Source organism: Triticum dicoccoides, chromosome 6B, assembly GCF_002162155.2.
Source record: "Triticum dicoccoides isolate Atlit2015 ecotype Zavitan chromosome 6B, WEW_v2.0, whole genome shotgun sequence".
NCBI classification, from domain to species: domain Eukaryota; kingdom Viridiplantae; phylum Streptophyta; class Magnoliopsida; order Poales; family Poaceae; genus Triticum; species Triticum dicoccoides.
In genome coordinates, this window is record NC_041391.1 from 132,784,417 (window position 1) to 132,794,563 (window position 10,147).

Genomic DNA, 10,147 nt, shown 5'->3' on the forward strand with positions numbered 1-10,147 from the left:
GGCTCACGGGGCCCTGTACTTATATAAACCACACCCCTACCCTCTCTTTAGGGTTCACTGACTACAAAGAAGAAGAGCTAGGGTTCCCCACCCCGCCGCTGAAAGAGAATAGTGAGATGGACAGGTTTGGGGGTCGCTTCGGTGGAGGGGGAAAGACTCAATAGGGGGGGAAGAGAGAGTTGGCAATACATGAAGAAAGAGTAAGGAGGAGATGGATTTAGAAATTACAACAACCGAGAGAGTAAGAAGGAATGGGGCAAGGAATAGGTAGCAGCAGCTCGCAAGTGAGGCAAGATCTCCAGCAAGATCAAAAATACCAAGAGGAAAGGGAGGAGCTGAGGAAGACAGACAAGGAAAAAGAAAAACAAGAAGCAACTAAAATAGGTATGAGAAACACTGATGAGCTGGATGTGAGTAACTTGACGAGTGGAGCTGAGTTTGTGCAACAACAACGTTTGCTCTCAGCACTGCTGACCCAATTTACCCAAGGGAATGCATCATTGGGAGGGGATAGCGTCAATCTAAAAAGTGGGGTTAATCTGTTGCATCAAAACACAAGGAGAGAGATGGTTAGAGGGGAAAGCAGCTATATTCAAGGAGATCGAAACCAGAGACAGCAATGGAGCAATAGATATGTAAATTTTTCTGATAAAGAGGGGCCATGGATGGAGGAAAGTCAAGGGAGAGAACCAGGGAGAGGAGGACAAATGAAAGATGGCAATAAGATAGCTTTGGGAGGTGCTAATAGAGTGGTACACAATAAACGCAAAGATACCAGGCATGCCACAAAAGACGGCAAGCTTGATCATTGTCACTACAAAAAAAAAGACACATCCGTGACATTTTGGGCCAAATGATTTTTTTTCCTGTCATACTTATGACACTTCTATGACGATAATTGTGACAAAACCCGATATCATCATAGATGTGGTGGGCTCCTACTTCTATGACAAAAAAATCATGACATAAAATGGGCTTTTCGTCCTGGGCAGGCCGGAGACGCAGCTGCATAACATTCTTTGGGCCGTGCATGATGGAAAAAACGTGGTAGAAGCGAGGGCGAGGAAAATATCGGGGAGTTCCCAGTTACGGTGGGTGGTCAGCGGCCGAGCGATGCGCGTTTCTCTCGTACACGTACGCGCGTGGGTGCGAGGCGTTGGGCTCTAACCGAACCCGAGTGAGGCGTCGCCTAATTGAACCCGAGCGATGGCATTGCAGGCTACGCGTTACTGAACTCGAGCGATCGAGCGATTCCTTCGCTACTGCTGCTAAGTGAAGTCGATCGTCGCTGCCTCTGGATGAACAGTGAGCATTGCTGGGGGGGGGTGTTGTTGGATGAACATTTGCCGGTGGGGGTTGGATGAACATGACCCCATGGTGTTGCCGCTGGATGAACATGACCCCGATCGATCGAGCTGGTTGGGCGTGGATGAACAAGACCCCATGGAGGGCTGGATGAACAGGACCCCATGGAGGGAAGGTTGAACAATAGCCGGTGGAGGGCTGGTTGAATAGTAATAAGTGGAGGGCTGGATGAACATTAGCTCATGGAGGGGTGGTTGAACAGGACCCCGTGGAGAGGGTTGGTTGAACAGGACCCCGTGGAGAGGGTTGGTTGAATAGAAGCCGATGAAGGAGCGCACGGTGGAGGCTGGATGAACAGGAGCCCGTGGATGAACAGTCGCAGGTGGAGGCTAAAGGAGGTCAATGGTGGATGAACAGTAGCCCGTGGAGGCTGGAGGAGGTCGACGGTGGAGATGAACAATATCTCATGGAGTCCCGTTTTGCGGTACGCCACACCCCACCCGATGAACAGGACCCCTGTTTCGACCGTAGCGCTCCAACACAAGTTCGTTTCCTCTGTTTTGCGATACGCCACACCCCTCCCGATCAACAGGACCCTGCTTCAACCGTAGGAGGTCCAACAGAAGTCCGTTTCCTCCGTTTTGCGGTACGCCAGACCCCTCCCGATGAACATGATCCCGTTTCGACCGTGGCCGGTCGAAAATAAGGCCGTTTCCTCCGTTTTGCGGTATGCCAGGCCTCATTTCTACCGGCTCTTCCGTCCAAGCCGGTTGGCTCCCGATGAACAACACGCGTTCCATTGCCTCCCGATGAACATGACACATTCCGTTGCCTCCCCATGAACACGACGACGACGCAGTTTCTCTGTTCCGACCCAACCATGTACACGAGCCCTGACCATACGTATGTGCGAGTAGGCGTTCGAGACCCCGCCCGTATGTACGTACGTGGCTGTATTTTCTTTCTTGCATCCTGGCCGCTGTACATACGTGTACATGCTACGGGTGCGCCTCTACTACGACACGTGCGCGCCTCTACCATGATACGTGCGTGACTCTACATCGACTAGTATGTACGTACACGTTCGCGACCAGAATGGCAATGCTACGTACGCTTCGACCAGGTGGGTCCCGACTGTCAGTCACTTCCTTGCGTGCGAAGATGTAGCTGGTAGGTCCCAGCAGTTAGGGCGCGAATTATTTTTTTGCCCATAATATGGACGCACTTCCTTGCGTGCGAAGATTTAGCTGGTGGTTCCCAGTAGTTAGGGGGTAAACATTTTTTTCGCGAAATACAGTGGCCCATCCGGTGGGTCCCCGCTGTCAGGTGGAGGAGTCATTATTTTCCGTGTAATAAGGAGGCACTTCTTTGCTACGGCCATGGACCCAGCTGTCAGCCTCTCCACGTACATTACTCTTCCGATGGAAGTCGTTCCTTGACCATGTTGACCACGCCGCGTCGAGAGCACCAGGGCGGTGGAGGACGGCGAGGCCTAGGAAGGGGACGACGCGGAACCGGGGCAGAGACGGCAGTGGAGGCCCATGCGGAGAGGAGTACGAGGATTCAGTGGTTCGACTATGGTGTGAGGCTGCCGTCGCCGCAGGGCCTGGCTAGCGGTGGGAGTAGTAGGAGGCAGTGAGGCCTCAACGGCAATACAACTGGCCTGGAGGCAGGAGCAGGCAGTCTCGTCGGCGCTGGTTTGGGCGGCTGGTGCAAGAAGAGCAATGATTGAAGAAGCAACATGACCGTTCGATTCAAATCCAACGGTCACTACTACTATAATCGTTTGTTGACTAAGTTGACAAGCCCTGCGTACGCGTCAACTTAGTAGGCCCACAGGTCAGCCTCCCAACCAGTGCGCCCCAGATGTCAGTGGCAGGAATTATTTTTTCGCTTAATAAGGAGGCAGTTGATTGCGTGCGGCCATGCTAATGGAGGGAGTAGGGCGGGCCGGTGAAGCCCACGCGGCATCACAACGGGCCACAAGAGGAGGGAGCAGGCAGGCCCGCCGGCGCTAGTTTAGATAGCTGGAGCAGGAAGATCAGAGATTGAAGAAGCATGTCGGCCGTTGGATGGACATCCAACAGTCACTGCTGCTAGAATCGTGTGTTGACTGACAAAGCCTTGCGTAAACAAGCCAGCCTCGAAATCTATGGCGTGTACAACCCATTTGTTATTATTTTTTTACTCATTTTCTAATTCATATGGAATTTATTGCAGCCCATTTTCCATTTAGAATTGCTGCCCATTTTCTGGTCAGTACCAGGGTTGAAAAATTGAACTAAATATGTGCAAAATTTTGAAAATTCGCAAATTTTTTCTGGGAAACAAAATATCGTTAATCCAAAAATTAGTAGCCATACTAAAACGAATTTAGAAATAAATTAGTACTATGTCATGTTAAATCCAATGAAATACTCCCTCCGTCCCAAAATTCTTGTCTTAGATTTGTCTAAATACGGATGTATCAAGTCATGTTTTGGTATTAGATACATCTGTATCTAGACTAATCTAAGACAAGAATTTTGGGACAGAGGGAGTATAAAATATCAGTGAAGAACAAAAATAAAACAAAGAAACTAATTTCCCATTTGCTAGATTTTTTTTGAAATTTTCAACCCCTTTGATATTACTTTTAACAGACACTCACCATACTCTTTGGCCAGGCCGGAATGCAGCCCTCCTGGTCTTGAAAGATTTGCAGCCCAGTAAGTTGGAGAAAACAAATAGGCCTAGCTTGGGTATTCTTCAAAAAGAAATACCGGGCTACCTATTTTCCCAAAGAAAAAACTGCTGGGCTGGTCATGCTGTTAGATGGGCCACAGAGACCGCACAACCCAGTTTATAGCCCCCTCCTCTGAATTACTACTCAAAAAAAGTTGTGCAATTCTGTCATTAATTCACTATACGTTGAAAATGATGTGGGTCCCAGATATCAGCAGGGTGGATTAGAGTAAAAAAACTAGGGGTGCATCTGAGTAGTAAAATAGGCGCTTGCTTGTGTTCGGGAGTGGACCTGGTGGGTTCGTACTATCATACTCACAACTACAGTCCTCTCCCGATTCACTATGTTGACAGGGCCGGACGGCGGCGCCGCACCGAGCGCACCAAGGCGGAGGATAATGTGCTTTCGCCAATGTGCTGGGCTGGGTTGGACATTCTTATTGAAAAAATGGACTGGAACTATTTACAATGTTGACTATGATTTGCATGGGTCCGCTGGTTGCAAGAAGAAAATGCTGGGAGAAAGAAGACTGGTCACTATCTTTACCTAAGAATAATATCGATTGAATGTAACGACACTATCATAGGAAATAATATCCTCGTGTTAAATCGTGAATTTAAAGAACTGGTGCATGAGCATTTAGCTTTATTTATTTATTTACTTATTTATGTTTAGGGGACCATGAGCATGTACCTGGGCGGGAATCATGTGAGAGCCTCCCTTCCAGTTAATTATGGGCTCCTCTATTGGGCCTTCATCAGTGGGCTGCATGTTATCAACAAGTGGAAAAATGTGTTCCGTATCAAAAATAGTATGCGCTACATACGGTACGGGGCACTAAAGGATTGGACCGTGCAACGACTTCCAAAACATTATGTTTGTCGTTCTAACAACACATTGTGCCAATCAGATCACGGGCCGTTAACACGCCAAAATTGTCTCGGTCCTTGTTTGGCCCAATCAGATTATCGGATATGAGCAGGCCGGATGCAAACCGGGCCATAGTTAGGCCCAACTACATGACGGGCTTTTAACAGGCCGAAATATAGGGCCAAAATATTAAACGGGCCTTTAACAGGCCAAAACTAATATCATGCCGAATTACTAAATGGGAGTTTAGCAAGTGGGTCCAAAAGCATAGCGTCCAGTTGACGAGCTGAATCTGATATGGGCCATAATTTAGCCCAAAGCCTCTTAAAGGGCTGAACCTGATCTGGGCCGTAATTTGGCCCAGAACGTGGTAGGCTTTTAACGGGCCAGATCTCATATGGGCCTTTATTAGGCCCGTAACATGGCAGGCTGTTTTATGGACTAGATCAAATATGGGCCAACATTTGGCCCAAAACATGGCAGCCTGTTAATGGGCCAACCCACTAGTGTTCTCAAAATCTTGTGGGCCTTCAGCTGGGTCGGCCCATTATGGTCGGCGAAATCTCGTGGGCCTTTAGCTGAGCCAGCCCATTATGGTCCGCAAAATCTAGTGGGCCTTTAGCCGGGCTGGCCCATTATGGTCCGCAAAATCTCGTGGGCCTTTAGCTGGGCCGGCCCATTATGGTCCACAAAATCTCGTGGGCCTTTAGCTGGGCCGGCCCATTATGGTTAGCAAAATCTTGTGGGCCTTTAGCTGGGCTGACCCATTATGGTCCGCAAAATCTTGTGGGCCTTTAGTTGGGCCGGCCCATTTAATCTTTATGGGCCACTTTTGGGCCGGTCCACATGTCAACATATCATAGGCGCATCTCGCCCATTGGATGAGTGACGCATGTGCCAACGCGAGGCTGACATGTGGTTCCATCGGCCAATGAGAATTTTACACGTGGAAAATCGGCATAGGTCGTGGTTGTTAGCAGGTTATATGATCCAAAATCGGACCCGATAGCTTCACAACGTCCCATTATAGTGGATGCCACGTGTCGGTCATCCTTGACGAAAGCACTTGTATGACGCGCGATTTATCGTCATGGAAGTGGACACTTCCATGATGATAATTTTGGTAATGTCATGGACACTTCTACGACAACACAGGTATGACTATCTTGATTTTGTCATAAAATCGTCATGGATGTGCATGCATGACAGAAAACGTGACCTACTGTGACAAACACGTATCATCACGAAAGTGTATTTTTTTGTAGTGTGTGTAGTGTGTGGGAAGAGGAATCACATCACCGTTGAATGCACTTGGTTGAAGCAGATGAAACCAGTTCCTAAATTTGTAGGATATGCTGCAAGAGGTTTGGGTGTGCTGCTGGTGCAAAGCTCCAAGGCTAATTTGGATCTTGAAAACCCCAACCCAATGGCCCTGGTGACAGTTAGATCTGGTGTGCTAAATGAAACTCAACTACTGGAGGGATTCAATTATATGTTCAACTGGAACTGGCAATGGAGGTGTAAGAAACAAGGAAACAATGCCTTTTTGATGAGATTCCCAAACAAAAGCAGACTAATGGAGCTTATCAATTGTGATGATTTCACTCTCCTGGGCACTGGAGCTGTGATAAATATCAGAAAATGGGGCTTTGACTCACAGGCGGTTGGGAAAATACACACAACTTGGGTTACATTTGAAAAGGTCCCTCACTGTTTTAGGCATTTTTTGGTGTGTTTGAGGTGGGAACATCCTTAGGGCCAGTGCTAGAGATTGACATGGACACCATACCACATGAGAAAATCAGGGCAAAAGTGGGAGTGAGGGACTTCGAAAAAATACCAGGATACACTGAAATAACTGACAAAGATTTGAATTATGCCAGCTTTGGAGAAGGTAGTTGAGATGGGCTAGTATGGTGATCATAAGAGACTACATCTAGAAGAGACTGGAATGGGTTGTGTGGGTGATGAAGTTAGAAAGAGACAAAAAACACAAGTAACTCAGGAGATACCGGCAGAGAGGCTATAAATTTAGGCAGCTTGAGCTTGTTGCAATTTGAAGAAGTTAAAATGGGAAGTGAAGCAATACTTTTGGCTCAACAGAAAACAAAATAAGGAGAGAGAAGCATGGAATAAGGTGGAAGCAGACCTAGAAACACTCATGAGGAGGATGCAAGAAATTGAGGAATAGAAAACTAGACAGAAAGTTATCAAAGCCCAAGAGGAGAAAAGAATTCTAGAAATGGAGAAGGAAAGGAAAAGCCTGATAGACCTGGTCCATACACAACAAATTATGATTGCTAAGTGTGTGGAGAAGATTGAAAGATGGGAGGAAAGGGAAAAGGAAAAAGAAAATATCACTGAAACTGAACTAGAGAAGATGGAAGAGGAAAACAAAGAGGAAGAAAATGGTACTTATGCTAAGCCTGTGGATTATGGGGCTAGTCAAGAATTAGTTGACTCCTTTGCTACCAGACTGGGCCTAAACCCTGAGGGTCAAAAAGAAGGAAAATACAATAATAACAATGGGGAAGATGGAGTGAGAAGGTGTGACAGACTGATGGATAAGAAAAATGTGAAGACTGAGGAGCTGGCCAAACAAAGAGCAGTAGACAAGAACAACTATGGTAAGTATACAATCCAGACGAAGGAAATTCCTCTTTTCTTTTTCATGGCTGATAAAATTCGTGTCGATTTGGGATGTACCATTGATATGGTTAATCAAAATTTAGAAATCATTGAGAAAATGGAGCAAAGCAGAAAAGACTTCTACTATACTCATCTTAAACAAAAAGAGGAGATACCAGTGCAAAAACAGATATCATTCATTGACACTGGTGACATCACTCAAAGAATTATGCTCTGATGAGGATCACTCAGATGCTGAAATTGAAATGGATTATTATTCTCATCTGAAAAACATATTTACTAGTGGAAAGAAAAACAGTTTAGGTTCACCTGGGATCACCAGTGTGAAACCTATTGTATATATTGGGGGAAAAGGTAGAAAAGGAAAAAGATGATAGGCATGATTTGGAATGTTAGGGGTATTGGGTCTCATATCAAAAAATCCTTTATCAGAGATTGTATCTGTGATATGAAAATTGATTTCATTGGTCTTCAAGAGACTATCAAAAATGAGTTTACTAAAACTGAGCTTCACAATCTGTGTGGGGGTAGAAATTTTAACTGGAATTGGATACAACCTAGGGGGAAATCAGGAGGTATCCTTGTTGGTGTTAGTAATGATTCCTTTGAGATTCTCAATGTTGAGAAAGGGGTTTACTGTTTAGAACTTCACTCCTAGAAAAAAAGGCCACATTTGAATGGAACTTTATAATTGTCTATGGTGATGCACAAAATGTGGGTAAAGCTGCTTATATGGCAAAAATATTCAGGATATATCATCATAATGTTGTTGTTCCCTGTCTCATGGGGGGGGGGGATTTAAACATCATTAGGAAAATTGAGGATAAAAATAAACTTGGTGGATGTGACCACTGGAGCTTTGTTTTTTATGCAATCATTGAACAGGCTGGCTTGAGAGAGCTACCTTTGAATGGTAGAAAATTTACTTGGGAAAATAATCACCAGGACCCCACATATGAAAAATTAGATAGAATCCTCATATGCCCAGATTGGGAATATCATTATCTCCTGACTGAAGTCTATGCTATGGAGAGGGAGCTATCTGATCATACACCTCTTATACTTGATACAAGGGAAAGAAAATATACACCACCCATTTTTAGATTTGAAAACTCTTGGATGTTTAGGGAGGGTTTTAGAGAATTTGTAAACAAAATTTGGTTGGCCAAATACCATGGGGATACCATGTAACAATGGCAAACTAGAATGAGAAGTTTCAGACAGAAAGTGAGAGGGTGGATTATAAAATCCGATGCATGGTATAGAAAAATAAAGAAAGAAATCCTAATGAAACTAGATGCTTTAGATAAAAATGCAGAAACCATGGGGCTTACTGCCCATGATAGAGAGGAACAAAAGGAGCTTAGGTCCCAATTACATAGGATGCTCAAACAAGAAGAGCTGAAGTGGCTACAGAGATATAAGGATAGAGAGATTAAAGATGGTGATTGCAATACAAAATACTATCATGCCAAGGTAAATGGTAGAAGGAGGAAAAATAGAATATTATCATTAGAACAAGAGGAAGGGGTAATTAAGGGAGAGGACAACCTCATTAAATACATCGCTAATTTTTACAAGAAACTTTTTGGGCAACCAGACTTATCCACTAACAACCTTAATACTTTGGGGGGGGGGGCAGGGGATTACTAGGGAGTAGGCAGACCCGCTGACTAAACCCTTTTCAACGGAAGAATTACATTCTTTGGTCTTTGGGATAAAAAAACAAAAGCCCTGGCCCAGATGGACTTCCCATTGATTTTTATCAGCATTTTTGGGAGGTAGTTAAATGGGATCTCATAAAGTTATTGAATGAATTTCAGGCTGGAAAATTAGACATAACAAGACTAAACTATGGGATCACTTTGATTCAAAAAACTATTGCTAAACAAATACAAAAATTTAGACCAATCTGTCTACTAAATGTCAGTTTCAAGATTATTGCTAAGGTGCTGATGAAGAGACTTAGTGCAGTAATCAAACATATTATCCTACCAACACAGAGTGCCTTTATCAAAGGTAGATATATAATGGAAGGGATAGTAGTGCTGCATGAAGCCCTCAACACCATACATCATAAGAAACAAAGTGTTGTGCTATTCAAAGTGGACTCTAAAAAGCATATGACAGATAAAATGGCCTTTTGTGTATAAAATGCTGAAGATGAAACAATTCCCAGATAAATGGTGTGATATGGTTATGCACACCATGATAGGAGGGCAGGTTGGGATTAAGGTGAATGCTAGGATTGGTCCATACTTTAAAACCCACAAAGGGTTAAGACAGGGTGATGCCATGTCTCCTCTGTTGTTTGATATAGTTGCGGATGCTTTGGTAATTATTCTGGATAAAGCTAAACATGCAGGGTATGTCGGGGTCTTAACTGAGTTAGGAGATGATGGGGTGAACATGCTGCAATATGCAGATGACACCATTTTCCTACTTAAAGATGATGAGGATGTCGGAGAATGTAGCATGCAATTTCAAAAATTTCCTACGATCACGCAAGATCTATCTAGGAGATGCATAGCAATGAGAGGAGGAGTGTATCTTCATACCCTTGAAGATCGCAAAGCGGAAGCGTTTATCAACGCGGTT